The 13,259-nt window shown below is 48.8% G+C and overlaps 1 long non-coding RNA gene across 43 annotated transcripts in view; it reads right to left on the bottom strand.

The window, feature by feature from the left end:
• The window catches only part of LOC102094206 (uncharacterized), a 147,828-nt gene that overhangs the window by 6,866 nt on the left and 127,703 nt on the right, over positions 1-13,259 (bottom strand). For 8 of the 43 annotated variants that reach the window (XR_010466423.1, XR_010466430.1, XR_010466452.1 and 5 more), the window contains exons 1-3: positions 4,386-10,158; positions 4,068-4,201; positions 688-1,828 (exon numbers count right to left, since the gene is read on the bottom strand). This is a non-coding gene — a long non-coding RNA (uncharacterized LOC102094206). Of the gene's footprint in view, positions 1-687; positions 1,829-4,067; positions 4,202-4,385; positions 10,159-12,989; position 13,259 lie in introns of those variants that run through there. The other 35 variants (XR_010466427.1, XR_010466426.1, XR_010466428.1 and 32 more) reach the window with 29 other exon arrangements.

Here is a 13,259-nt window from a genome sequence, read left to right as displayed (position 1 = left end):
TCCAAAAACGCCTGCTCGCACCAATTGTTTTTAGTTCCCTTCAGATTCTGGTCCTGATTTTACAATTACGTGCAAGTGGACTTACAGAGTTTGAGCCAGGGGCAATTTTTTGTTGTATTTTTGCATAATGCCTGGCGAAATGAATTCCTAATCCCCGAGTCTGACCAGGAGGGTCAACTGCCCTAAATATAACAAATAATATTAAAATACAGGCTTTGCTCATGTCAGGACGAAATGAGAGATGGGGGATGAGCTGAGTTGCAGGGCTGTGTGTGACCTTTCTCAGTAATCCCACTGGGGATCTGTAGATCACATCTATTCTCTTTGAGCAGATATATTAATGCAAAAACCAAAAACCAGCCAAAAAAACCACAGCATCAGTATTATAGGGTTGAAATTTGAATTGGGATGTGGAAACAAGTCACTGGGAAGAAGTCTATTGCTAACTGAACTGAAACCCCGCTTACAGCTGCGAATCTTGTGCTGGATTAGTCACACTGAGCACGGCTTTCCTGGGCTGGGGAGGCAGGGAAAGGGTCATGAAGTGGCTGAAGGAAAACTTGCTGAGCATGTGCCACGGCAGGAAGGAAATACGGCTTCATGTGTACTCAATATTAGTTACTTTTGAAAGAAACTGTGATTGAATCACAAGTAATGAACCGATCAGATACACCCAGTACATCCTACCTTCAAGTTCCATAGTGCTAACATGGAGATTTTCCTGGAGAAGATTTCATTTCGATACCCTTCAGCTGGGCTGCGGCGCAACTCAACTCATACGCATGTTGGATTCACGGAGCTCCTTGGATCAAGTCCTGTGGTTTCCTTTTGTTTGTCCTGGGAGGATTTCTGCCACTTTTCCTCCCTCTGAAGCCCATGGCGCACTTTGAACTCCTGCTTCTCTAAACGAAGCTGAGCAGTGGGCCTGCACGGAGAAGAAAGGCGGCTGTTTATCTGAAAAAATGTCCAAGGAGAGAGTAGAGAAATGTTGGTTTCTCCACCCCCAGTGCAATAAAGACAGGAAACAGATATACATACATATATATATATATATATATATATATATATATATATATCTTTTTTTCCCCAGCAAACTTGTCCCTTTCTCTTCCCCAGGGCCACGTGCAAAAAGCTTTTCCGTGCCTGTCCCAGAGGACTGGAGGCCGGAGCAGACGTCCCACGCCGTTGTGCTGTGGGTCTCCGTGTGTTCAGACAATTAGCGCTAAGCTTTGTTTCTGGGTTCGGACCACATAGCTAAACCTCATCCCATATGTTACAACGATGCTACCGAAGGTGATTTGGAAAGGCACCCTAATTAAGCAGCACAGTTGGCTAGCTAGGAGAATCGACATTGTGACTTACTGTCACAGTTTGAGGCAATTTGGAGAGATGGTTTTGTCTGGGAGAACGTGAGACGTTAGAATTTGACAGCTGAATTAAGCAAGCAAAATGGAGAGCACATACGCATAGGGCCACGTTTTAAAAAAACCTTACCTTTAAGATGTAAACTTCAGTGTTGTTTGCAGACCATCCATAGGTACATTCTAGAGGAAGACGTAATATGTCTGCATATAATTACCTATGGCAAACATGATGGTGTCGTTGATGTGAATTCAAATTTGCGTCGCCTTGCATTGCACTAACAGAAAATCCAAAAGAACAGCCTCCAGAGCGCTTTGCTGCTGAGTGCACTTCAGATAACACGTGAACTGGCTGAAATGGGGCCAGAAGCTTACACAAGATTTATATGGTTGATGCTCCAGTTCAACAGAGGTGGCACAGTAATCCGGAGAACGCTGCACTGCAATCTCTCTTCATTGCTGGGGACCTACAGAAGAGGAACAAGCAAATGTAAACTAGGACCCTAATGATGCTACTCTTCTCTTAGAATTGCAATAATTAGGCCAGTTCAGGTCATGAATGAAAGCTGTAAGCCATCTTCTGCAAAATAATGGGTCAGCAGGTCAAGTCCAGTAAGCATTAGTGCACAGCAGTTTTCTACTGCCCCAAATCCACATTGCTGTGACAGCTGAATCACAACTGTAATTCAAAGGAACAGAGAAAACAAAACATCCCCTCACTGACAAGGGAAGAAAACAAACTGTGCAAAAGCACGGGGGGCACTGAGTTTGCGAAATAAGGTGGTTCTCGTCAGCTTCATTTGGCTTAATCTTTTGCCCTTATCTTCACAGGCGGGTTCAGAATCAGCACCCACAAGCACTCCAGTACTGGTGCTCAGCCTCTTCCTTGCGGTACCTCTTTTTGCAGTCTCCAAGTAATACCTGAGTTCGTTTAAATGCTTTCATACTTTCAAAGGAAAAAGAAAAGCACAATAGGGACTATTACAGAAGTATCCTGGGGTGGCATTTTATCCTCCTTCTGTCATGAGCTGAGAGGCAGAAGAACCAGAAAAAAGAAAAATGAGCCATAAAAAAATGAGCAAAAGATGACACTTGGATCATTGTGTGTCACAAATGCCATACAGGACCAGAATATTGGCGTCAGCGAGCAATGACATCCGTTTGTCAGTGTCTTCACCTTGCTTTACTGGGTCCATCAGAGCTAAATGGACACAGCACTACTCAATCATCCCCTGTCAGTCACATCCTAAAAATAAAGTTCAACTGCAATCAAGTTATTGGAATTTTTGACTATTTTATAGGCCAGCCACCCTGCCATTTTAATTCCCTTCATCACTTTTGTGATACAAGCATTTCAGATGAATTTCCATGTGGGATGTACTGATAGCCACACAGGACACCTCTCACCTGTCTGGTGAGGCTGAAGCATGCTAGTCCTGTGGTCAGTAACATCCAAGGTGATGCAGACCCACAGGTATGTCCTCTCTTAACCCAGTCAATGGAATTGCACCCTTGAGCTCAGAGCAAGGCCCAACTGCCTGTGAACTGTGTTATCTTCGTTGCTCCATCAGAAACTGCCATGGCTACACTTTTTAGTGGCAGTGATATGACACAGTAATACAGTTTTCCAGCAGCTAATTCACAGTTACGGTTCACTTGCACTCTAGAGGTTTCTGGAAACTTCCACAGGATCATGGTGGAGCTCCCCGTGTTGCTGCCCTCTCTAGCCCCATCTCCTGCTGCACCACTGGGGCTGAGTAGCTGAAAGTCAGCAGAGGATTAATACCAGGGCACTGGCTACTCATTGAGTTACAGCTGAGGCAGCGGCTGCTGAGAAGCCACTGGAGCCCATGGTGAGCCCTGAAGCAGAGCAGGCCAAGCCAACAGGACCACTGGAAGCCAGCGAGAGCGGCTCTGGCGACTGCCCTGCTGCACACGTGTGTGGAGCTCAGGAAAGAAAGGAGCATCTCAAGGGACACGAGTCAGACCAGCTGAGCACTGCTGGGAACCTGAACATTGCTGCTAAGCCAAAACTTCTTTGCCTTATCATATCCAAAGGTTATTAAAGGAAAATAGTGCAAAATGGCAGAGAAATAAAGTCTGATACAAATCAATGCTTGGAAGCAACAGCTGACAAGGAGCATAATATATATGCCAAGCACCCTCTTAGGAACAGGCTAATTTTGTGCAGACATTGCTCAATAGGCGATACATTCATAAAAACGTCTTGTCACTGGGTCTCAGAACAGCATGGGAACTCCCTACTGAATTAGTTTCCAGGCACGACTCAGTGCTCTCCTTCCTCTCCTCCTCCATCCCTGACCAGTTCGGAGCAGCCGCCCCTCCTCGGTCCCTCCGCGGGGGTTAATTCGTTCATCTGTGTGACGCAGGCACTGAGATTGCCTTGAGAGTTTCCAAGGTAGAAAGTGGGAATAAAAAGCAGCTCCCTGCATGATTTGTGAAACATGCAAAATACAATAGCAATAAAAATAGTAATGAGCTCATTACAATAGAAATGGTCTCATTAGCAGTACAAATGCCAATCATATACGTGGCCAGGTTCCTGATGATGCAGGGAGTACTTTAAAGACCAACCCTCCCTGCTCCAGCAATACGAGTCCTATCTAAAAGCATGTAATTCTTCCATTCCTTGGGCTTCTTTCCCTCCTTTTGCTCCCCCAAAGGTCACTGTGCAATATATTATACCTGGAAACGTAGCATGTGGGGGTCAGATGCTCAGTTGAGGTAGCTCACATCCCCGTGCATGGCTGTAGGCAGAGGATCGCTTGTCCCTCCCGGCCTTTCATCACCACCAGAGGAGGGGAAGAGGACTCCATTTGCTGGCAAGAAATGGGAAACATATGATGCGAAAATGTATTTAGAAGTATTTTAAGTGGGAGGAAAAAAGTTCTCATCAACGTGCTGGTAATGAATTCAGGGCGTTTGCAGATGAACAGCAAGAACGGGGGCTATAAGGCAGCTTCAGACATACAGACCGCGTGTGTCCTGCTGCTTCAGACTTACCTCTCGGGAGAACACCGCGAGGGCTGGTGGCATCTGCCTGTGGCTGGAGCGCGGGTTCACCTCTGCCCCGCACCGCAGCCAGGTGGTGTGGGTCCTTCGCTTTCCAAGTTGCAGGCAGAGGTGCTGCCATCACTGAGAATCTGCTGCCCCATGGTCCTGCGGGTGAGACAGCGCGGCCCGGAGATGGGAGAGGACAGGCGGGCACTGAGAAAACCGTGGGGAGGACATAGCTATGGGGCCTGGAGACCTTCGGCAAAGCAAACCCAGTCAGTCCCGTCCTGGCTGGTCCCAGGTGCCATGTTGTGCAGATAGGAAGCATACCCAGGCTCTGCAAAACAAGCTGTGTGAATATGAATTGAAAGGAAAATGTCCATTTCATGCTTTTTCTATTAAATGTCTACTTATACATGACTTGAAAGCTGGAGTTGAGCTCCTTGTATCAATGCATTTGTCTGGGTAAATGAAAAGACACTTACTATTTATAGATGAGAAATGGTGCTGCAGGAAATGCAGAGCTGAATCAACAGCAGGACTTACTGCATTTACTGGAGGTCCCAGAAGAAGTTCAGTGCCTTTCTCCAGGCAGCAGTGACCCGACACTTCACCCTTTCTGCTGGCTCATGTCCATAATTCTTGGTCCACACACAGACTCTCATGGGTCACTCTTTTTCTCATTACACATTTACATGCTTTAGGGATCTGATTTCACAGCACCTAGACTGCAGGGGACCCGAAACTGCAGGCACTGCAGCACCATAGCCCCTCCATACACAAACGTCTCGGTGACTTGCCCTTGGTCCCACAAAAGCCTGCAGCAGAGCAGGAGTCGAGACTGCCCCCCAGCCCAAGCTGTGCCATAATTGCCAACCAGTACCGCGTCTATACACAATTTTTTTTCATTTGTAATCTAGGCTACTAAAAACGTACAACTCCGTCAAGATCTGCAAGGTAATAATGAGCCACACTCTTCAAAAATGTACTTAAGGCTGAAAGTGATTAAAGATGCTCCAGCCTGCAATTACCTATTACTCGCTGCTGCTCTAAACGGTTCATTTTTCACATCATTCCAGGAAGTTGTAACTTCTTAAAGCGATGTGTCTGGTAATGATGGAGAGCAGCAACAGCAGCCACTGAGCATTATCTAGTGCTGCAGCAGTCAGCACTGCTGCCTTCTGCAGATGGCACGAGTGTAGGGATGTGGCAGAGCAGCGGCACCTCGTCTGCCTGCTCAGCCCCTCACTGCCCGGGGCTGCGGACCCCCCGCCAGGACTTGGTTTTGGAGAAATACCGGATTGAGGAAGGGTGAGCGCCGCTTGGTGTGTGCTCCGAGACCAGCCCCAGCCCCACGACGAGAGAGCGCCCAGCACAGCTCAGCGGACACGGCGCTCGCTCTTGCTGGGCCGATTTAAATTCCTGCCTCTCAGAAGCTGGCCTAGGAATCAGAAAAGGATTTCAGCCATGTATTTTTAGGCTCTCTACTTTTTAATTTTGAAATAGAGCAGCTAAGACAGACACATCTGAACACCAAACCTCAACTATCTGCCTTCGCCTTTTTCAGACAATGAGACCTGGTTTTCTTGTTGCAAAAGCTGCGCCACTTAGGTCTGATAAATGTATTGGAGAGAAACCACAATGCTTAAGGCACAGAAATAGAAATAAATACTAATAAAAAAATGCCAGGCACTTGAGACAGCCGCTCCATACCAGACACTGTAATTGCAGGACCGAATGCTGTGGCTGTCCTGGCTGCCTCTGTCCGTAATCCAGGGCAGAGGATGAACCCTAACAATGTCTATATCAAGCTCAACGGTTTGCGACAGTGAAGAACATAACTTTTACAGATACGGGTTCCTCTGGCTGCAAGCTGCCTTGCTTTAGAGACTTACCTACGATATACAGCAAACATTAGTTTTCCGCGTGCTGGGTGAACCGATGCCTGTTTTCAGTGTCGCTTCCCATTTGGCTGCTCAGCTTGTCACCAGGAGATCCTCACCCCAGCCTGCCTGGGGCTGCTGCCACCGCTGGCAGAGCACCATGTGGCCACACCTGCTGAACGGAGAAGGGAGGACGGAAAGAGCCGTGTGAGCAGAACAAAGCTGGGCCAGGCACCCAGGGCCCCGGGCACCCAGGGCCCCGGGCACCGCTCTGCGGGGCAGCTGCGCTGTGACGTGTCTCTGCATTTCTGATGAAGACAACCCCGTGCTTGGTTAGGACAGCACCCACACACGGCCACTCAGTGCCTTTCACTGCCTGGGCTGTGAAGCTGAAAGCACAGAGAGAAATGAATTATTTACTGCTGGTTCTGCTACATGTTTGGCTCGGAATGAAAAACCGTGCAGACACGCCATTGCACGCCTGGGCTCAGCTCGCAGCTCTAGCCTGGCCCTCCCTCTGTCTCCTGTGGTGCTGTCTCACTCATCCTCCCTCCTTCAGACTTCTCAAACGCTGTGGTGCGATCAAGAGTGCTTCCAGATTCACAGCTCGCCTCACACGTACCCGTGGCATCAGAAGTGGCGTGATGCTTCATTCTACTTTGGAACGTGACATTGTTTTACAGACGTGCTATTTCATCCTTAAACAGAGCACAGTGATCACAGCTGCTGAGTTTGTGAAGTTTTATCTCAATAAAATAACTACAATAATTTTTATCTGTTTGTAAAGTACTGTGCACAGAAAACACTGTTTAAACAGTAAATGACACTATTACTAATAATTACCCCTGTTACTAAAGACAGGAACTTACCTTAATAATAATAATAAGCCTTCCCAAGATGACTTCAGCTCATTTAATCTCAGTAACTTATCTCAGTACTAAGGGAAAAGATGTTAGAAGTAGAAACAGAGAAAAGAAAGTTGTGCCTAAGGATGCCAGAAGAACTGTATCTGTTCTGTGTGACAACCGTGGTGAGCAAAATAAACATGCCTTCTTGCCTACGTACATGTCCGAACGAACAACCAGCCCCAAAGCCCTAACTTAGGCATCATGGATTTACGCAAGGAAATAGCTGGAAAGGCGAGGTACTCTTTGGCTGTGCAGGAACGGTGAGTTTCGCAGCTGGTGGTGTGGGAGGTTGCCATGCTAACAGCAAGGTCCCGTGTTTGCAAGTTTGGGAAGTGGTGAGTTTTCATTTCCAAAACAGCCTCCCAGCCCCGGCTTGGTCCTGCGCTGCAAAACGTGCAGCAAAACCTGCAGACACTGGTGTCCTGGTGAGGAGTTTGTGGTGGCTGGAGCTGCCCCACATCTCGAGCGCGGTTAAAACCCCACGGGACCGGCACGGCCCCCCGCGGGTCTCCCTTCCCACGCTCGGCCTGAAGCTGCCTCTTAGTCCTCCTCGTCCAGGTCAGAGATCTCTGCTGAGAACACAGGCTAGCACAAGGAAATGGAGAACGGCAACTACCAGATGATTAATGCTACCAATGTGAACTTTGCTGACAGCTCGGAGCCCGGGCACCTCTGCCGAAACAGATAGACTTCAGTCTCTTGAAGCACAGGAACTAAAGAAAAAGGAGCTGCCCACTGGGAACCATCTAAATCCACAGAAGAGTGATGAGCACGTCTGCGCTGCAGGAACTGGCTGGAGAAAATCTCTGGCAATGTTTGCCACTCTTGGTCTGGGTGCTTAACATCCACTCGGCTCAACTTGTAAATTTTGGGCTGCTGGTATCCAGTCTGTTGGCTAAAATGTCAGAGGTGGTGGCACACGAATTGATCTTAATTTTTTCCAGAGTAGTTTGGGAACATTTCCCCAGTTGTATTTTCCACCCTGACCTACATTGCTGATGATGATTCATTTTCCTTTTCTTTTTCTCTCGAAGGGCAACAAGCGGCAGAAGTCCCGCAGCGCGGCCGGGGCGGGGTCTCCGCACCCGCGCTGCCGTGGCCGCACGGCACAACAGCAGCAGCGCACCGGCTGCCCCGGACCACCTGCCTGCCGCCCCCCTGCGGGGTCACGGGTGCTCCGGGAACTCCAAAGGCGTAAAGCCAAATGTATATTGAAATACAGTTGCATGACTGCATGCAAGCGTGAGATGTGCCGAGCTTTTTCCCCCTCAAGGATTTACGACATATTTACTCATGTCATAAAAAGAGCACCTAAGCAGCTGGCACAAGTCATTCATGGGTCAGCCCTGGCATGAAACTTCCTACAAAGAGTAAATAAGGGCTTTCCCCAGGCCTTGGGGTTGGACAGGGATCCGTATCCTGCTCTGAGCTCGGGTTTTAAGAGGTCTGGGCTCCGCAGCCACGCAGTTTTGCCCATCACGCTGCAGCGCGACGTGCACTTTCTATATGAAGGACTGATTTCACTCTGCTTGGCCAGGGTGCACATACCCAGAGAGACAGAAAATGATTGCTTGTAGCGCCTGCCCGCATGACGCTCCCACTTCGCTCTCACGAAGAAGTTAGAAAACGTCAGTATTGTCTCAAACCGCTGGAGACCAGTGGGATTTTACACCCTGAGTCGTAACTCATAGGAACATCAAAGAAGTCCTGGTTTCCTGAGGTTCCTTTTCTCCTCTTTCCATTCGGGGGCTGCTCACAGCTGAGTTTCTGATAAGCAAAACAAGCACAGCCCGAGCAGTGGGAATCCAGGGGCTCCTATAGGGCTGGGGCAGGGAAAGGTTTGCACAGCGTCTTCTAGTGATTTATATTTGGGGAGGAGGAACATCACCTCTAGGAATTCAGCTTTATGGGATACTCTAATCCAGAAGAGATAAAAGCACTCACTAATTACTGCTGGGCTTTGTTTCTTTGAAGAACTGGGTTAAATCTCTTTTCAAAGTAGATATCTGTTTGTGCTCCTTACATGTATAATTTAATTTGTTTAGGACTTTTTTCAACTTTAGGGTTTTGTTCTAATGATATCTGTGCTTTTCCTCCTATTCTTTCCATCTCTTTTCTCCCCAAAGATACGAACTTTTGATTTATTCTAGTTTTCTTAATTTAACAATGAACATCCCCAAGTTGTTGCATCTTTTTGGGGGGACCTTGGTTTTTTCCCCTTGAAAATTCATTCCCCTAGAAACAAAGGGTGGTCCTCTTACCTGTTGAATAATTCTGAGATGTATTTGCGTGTGGACATTTCCTGGCTGAAACTTGTATTCATGCTCCATGGAGACGGGACTCGAAACACCTACTGTAGACAAGAAAAAACCGTAATATTATAATTTATCTGCCAACCACTACTGTGCAACGTTGCAGGACAGAGAAAACTGCGCCGAAAGGAAACTCGGGAGGTCATTTAATTCACACATCTTCCCAAAGTCACAACCAGCGCTGCCTACAGCATTCCTAACAGATGTTCTTCTAATCTGCTCTTCAAAACCTCAGTGACACGAGCTGCACAACCTCCCATGGCAAGTTCCATTGGTTTTCACCTGTCCCCCCGTTAGGAGGTTTTTCCTAATGTTTCACCTAAATTCCCCATGTTCAGCCTGGAACTTCTTCTCCTCCCATCCACATTTCTTTGCCCTTGTTAAGCCTGTCCAGCTGAGCTCCAGCTTGTGCTCCTCTGCAAATACAGACCCACTGTGACAAAGCCAGCCCTGAAAGCCGTGCCCAAAGCTCAGACCGAGATCAGTGCCCTGCCCGTGCCCTCTGTTGCTGTTTTGCTATGTCAGTGGGTGGAAAAAAAGCCTCAGAGAGCACATGCTGTGCTTAATTGCACAACTCTCTCCCCCTTCCACCCCACCGCATAGGAGGACAACATTCTCCCTTCCTGCTCTGGGTTGTCCACCGAGATATTTATTGACTGATTACTTCTATATTGATCACACTGATATTTGGATTCTGTATTATGAAAGAACTCTTCCCCCTGCCCTGAATAAACCACACAAATAAAAACCTCTAGTCTGCTGTGCAAATAAACAAAAGCTTTGCTTGACTGGTGCTGTTTCTGCCTGTGGGATGGGAACACGCACGCTGCTGTTGACTCACAGGTGCTCTCACGGCTCTACAGACAGACTGACTGCAGTCAGCTCTGCCGCTGGCCTGGTAGGTTCATTTGGAGGAGCCAATGAACTCCTTTACCTGACTTCTTACATTAAAGGGAATGATTTAAAAATAAATAAACGGCAAACCACTCTGAGACATAAACCTGAGGCGTGCTCCGTTTTAGTATTCCTGGGTCTAGGGCTTGTCACGCGAGCCCATAAAACTGCTCAATGCAAAACACCGTATAAGCAGAAACAGCTCAAGGCTTCATGGCCAAGCAGCCAAAACGGAGTTTCTAACCTCCCTGTGGCGAGGGGGCTGAAAGGGGTCCCAGATCGGTGCCCCCGGCCGCTTCTCTTGCCCCCGAAGCAGCAGCCGCAGCAGCGCTGGCTTCCCAGGGCTTGCGCGGGCAGTGCGGGCGTCTGCTCAGCGGGAGGAACCGCGGGGCCACAGCCCTGCTGCTGCCCCAGCGACTGCAGGAGCTTTGCCCGCCCCTGGCGCTGGCCCAACTGGTTATTAGTATCTATTTTCATCACTAGTATTATTATTATTACTACTACTATTCCAAATAACAATGGAACAAACTCCTTCTCAAAAGTGATTTTTTTGTGAAGTTGCTACGTCCTGCAGTGACAAAAGAAGAAATATTATTTCACTAGCCGATGAAATTTCTTCATGATGGGGGGAGTAGGAGTTACGGTTGGAACAGGCGGGGCGTTGGAGTCGGACGGCGCAGGGAGCCGCTGCCCCGGGCGCCGGGAAAAGCCGCTGCTCTCATCCCGGAGCAGCCGCAGCCCGGGGCACGAGCCCCGGCCGAGTGGGGTCCCGCGGTGTGACAGGCCGGGTGGGCAGGGGCGCGGGGAGGGTCCGTCAGACCGCACATGGGCACAGGGCTGAGAGCGTTCTGGGACTGATGCCAAGTGATTGTGCTGCTGGCCTCAGGAAACGAAACGCCGAACAACAAAACATCATTTGGGGCCAATCAAAGATTTCTTGCTCAGCCCCAAGCTGAGACGCTTTTCGCTTGTTTGATCCTCGGGCGGGGGGGAAATAAATTTTAAAATGGGCTATTTTGGACTGGACAAAAAAGGACTAAAATACTGTGTTTTCTTTCCAAGTTTTGACCAGTTTTCTGTGTGAAACTGTTTTTCAAATTTGGCTCAAATAGTTTTTGTCCAAAAAAAAAAAAGAAAAATCACATCATCTCTTGCTTTAACTCAAACTTGTTTTGGTTGGTGTGACACCGTAAACACATCATAGGAGCTCATTTCCATCAGACACTTCACCTCCAGCGCCTGGGAAAGCTGCTCGGCCTGGCTCGGTGCTCCCTGCGCCTGGGACTGCAGCGACGTGTCCCCGGCTGGGGGACCCTCTGACCCTCTGAGGACAGACACGAGGACGCAGGAGCAGTGCAGACACGGCCAAGGCCCTTAGACGTGACTCCACTGTCCTGCAGTCCATGGTCCCTTAGTTATTTGGGTGATGATTCAGGTCCCTACCTGCAGAGCAAGGACTTGCTGCACCCAGAGTCATGGACAAGTTAACAACAGACATCCCAGTCCTAAGGAACTCACATTTTGTTTTCACCTCCTGTTGAAATAATGAGCTTTGACCTGGAAACCCCAATTCTCTTCTCCAAAAAGACATTAAACTTCTGCAGATGTGAGGGCAGCAGATGCCGTCCTGAGGCTGGAGAGCCAGAAAGGTCTTGACTATAAGAAGGACAGCTTATCGTTTCTGTCCTAAGTGACAAATCAATAAAGGCTCTTCAAAATGAAGCCCTGTAAGTCATATTGCATCAACAAGTCTGGAAGCACAGCCAGGGCTCTCAGACTCACAAAGCAGGACAAGGGGGCCAGCCCCATACCACAAAAACCCACAAACAAAGCACAGAGCCAAGAGAAAGCCTCATAAAACCAATAAGTTCATAGCAATTTCTGCAGAAATAGTTTTAAAAGCTGTCATTGAATTTTTTGATCCTTAGCTCATTCTTCAGCAATACATGGAGCAGAGTCCATGACAAAATAAACCCAAATATACTGGCAATATCCTTACAATATGCACCGTGACGCTTCACAACCACCACCACCACCCAGTCTGCAGGACACCCTGAGGCGCTGGGACCTCTAATTTACCGGTGCAAACAAAAGTCCAGTTTCTGTAAGGTCTGAGGTCCCAGTCGTGCACGGCGGCTCAGGGAGGCTCAGGACAGGCCGAACGGCGGTGTCACAAACCACAAACCTTTGCTAAGAGGACCTTGGGCAGCCAGGCCTGAGCACATCGGAGAGCCCGATCAACTCCCCTCAGGGAGACTAAGACAGTTCTTGGTACAGACCCGAGTCAGGCCCCTATATTCCACCCATATAGCTGCAACCCACTGTAGCATCACCCCAAGCAAGCTTGCTCTTCTGGCTGTCTTGATTAAAGTGTTTAGCAATCTCTTTGAAATACTGAAATGGATTTAATTATTCACATACTTGGGGAAAAGAAGCCCCCCCTGCTGTTTCCCCAAAAATAGGCAAAATGGGCCATTGCACAACATAGGAGAGAAAGGCATGTGCCACCCAGTCCCATCTGGAGCATGTGCAGAAAGTCTCACTTGCTCTGCAGTCTGTTACCAGCCCCACACCTTTTTTTTTCAGCAATGCTTGTGCAACACGGCAGAACCCAACCTGCTAACTCTCCAAATCCAAGTGCCAGTCGTACAGAGCCACCCCGCCAGAACCCCTTCCATCAGCTGCCTTGGGCGAGGTGAATCACGGCGCAGTGGGGTGTCCGGGCAGCCTGGCTCTGCTGTCCCCAGTGCCCTGGAGCTGCCGGAGCTGGGAACGGGCGCGATGGCAGCAGGACGGGCACTGCTGGGCGCTCCCTTAGGCAGAAATGAACGGGAAGTGAAGGCTCCTGGGGCTGACAACCCCAAACACGCGGGTCTCTCGTACACC

The sequence above is a fragment of the Columba livia genome, chromosome 15, assembly GCF_036013475.1.
Source record: "Columba livia isolate bColLiv1 breed racing homer chromosome 15, bColLiv1.pat.W.v2, whole genome shotgun sequence".
In the NCBI taxonomy this organism is placed as follows: Eukaryota; Metazoa; Chordata; class Aves; order Columbiformes; family Columbidae; genus Columba; species Columba livia.
Note: the sequence above shows the minus strand (reverse complement) of the source record. Positions and strands in the feature narration are given on the sequence as shown.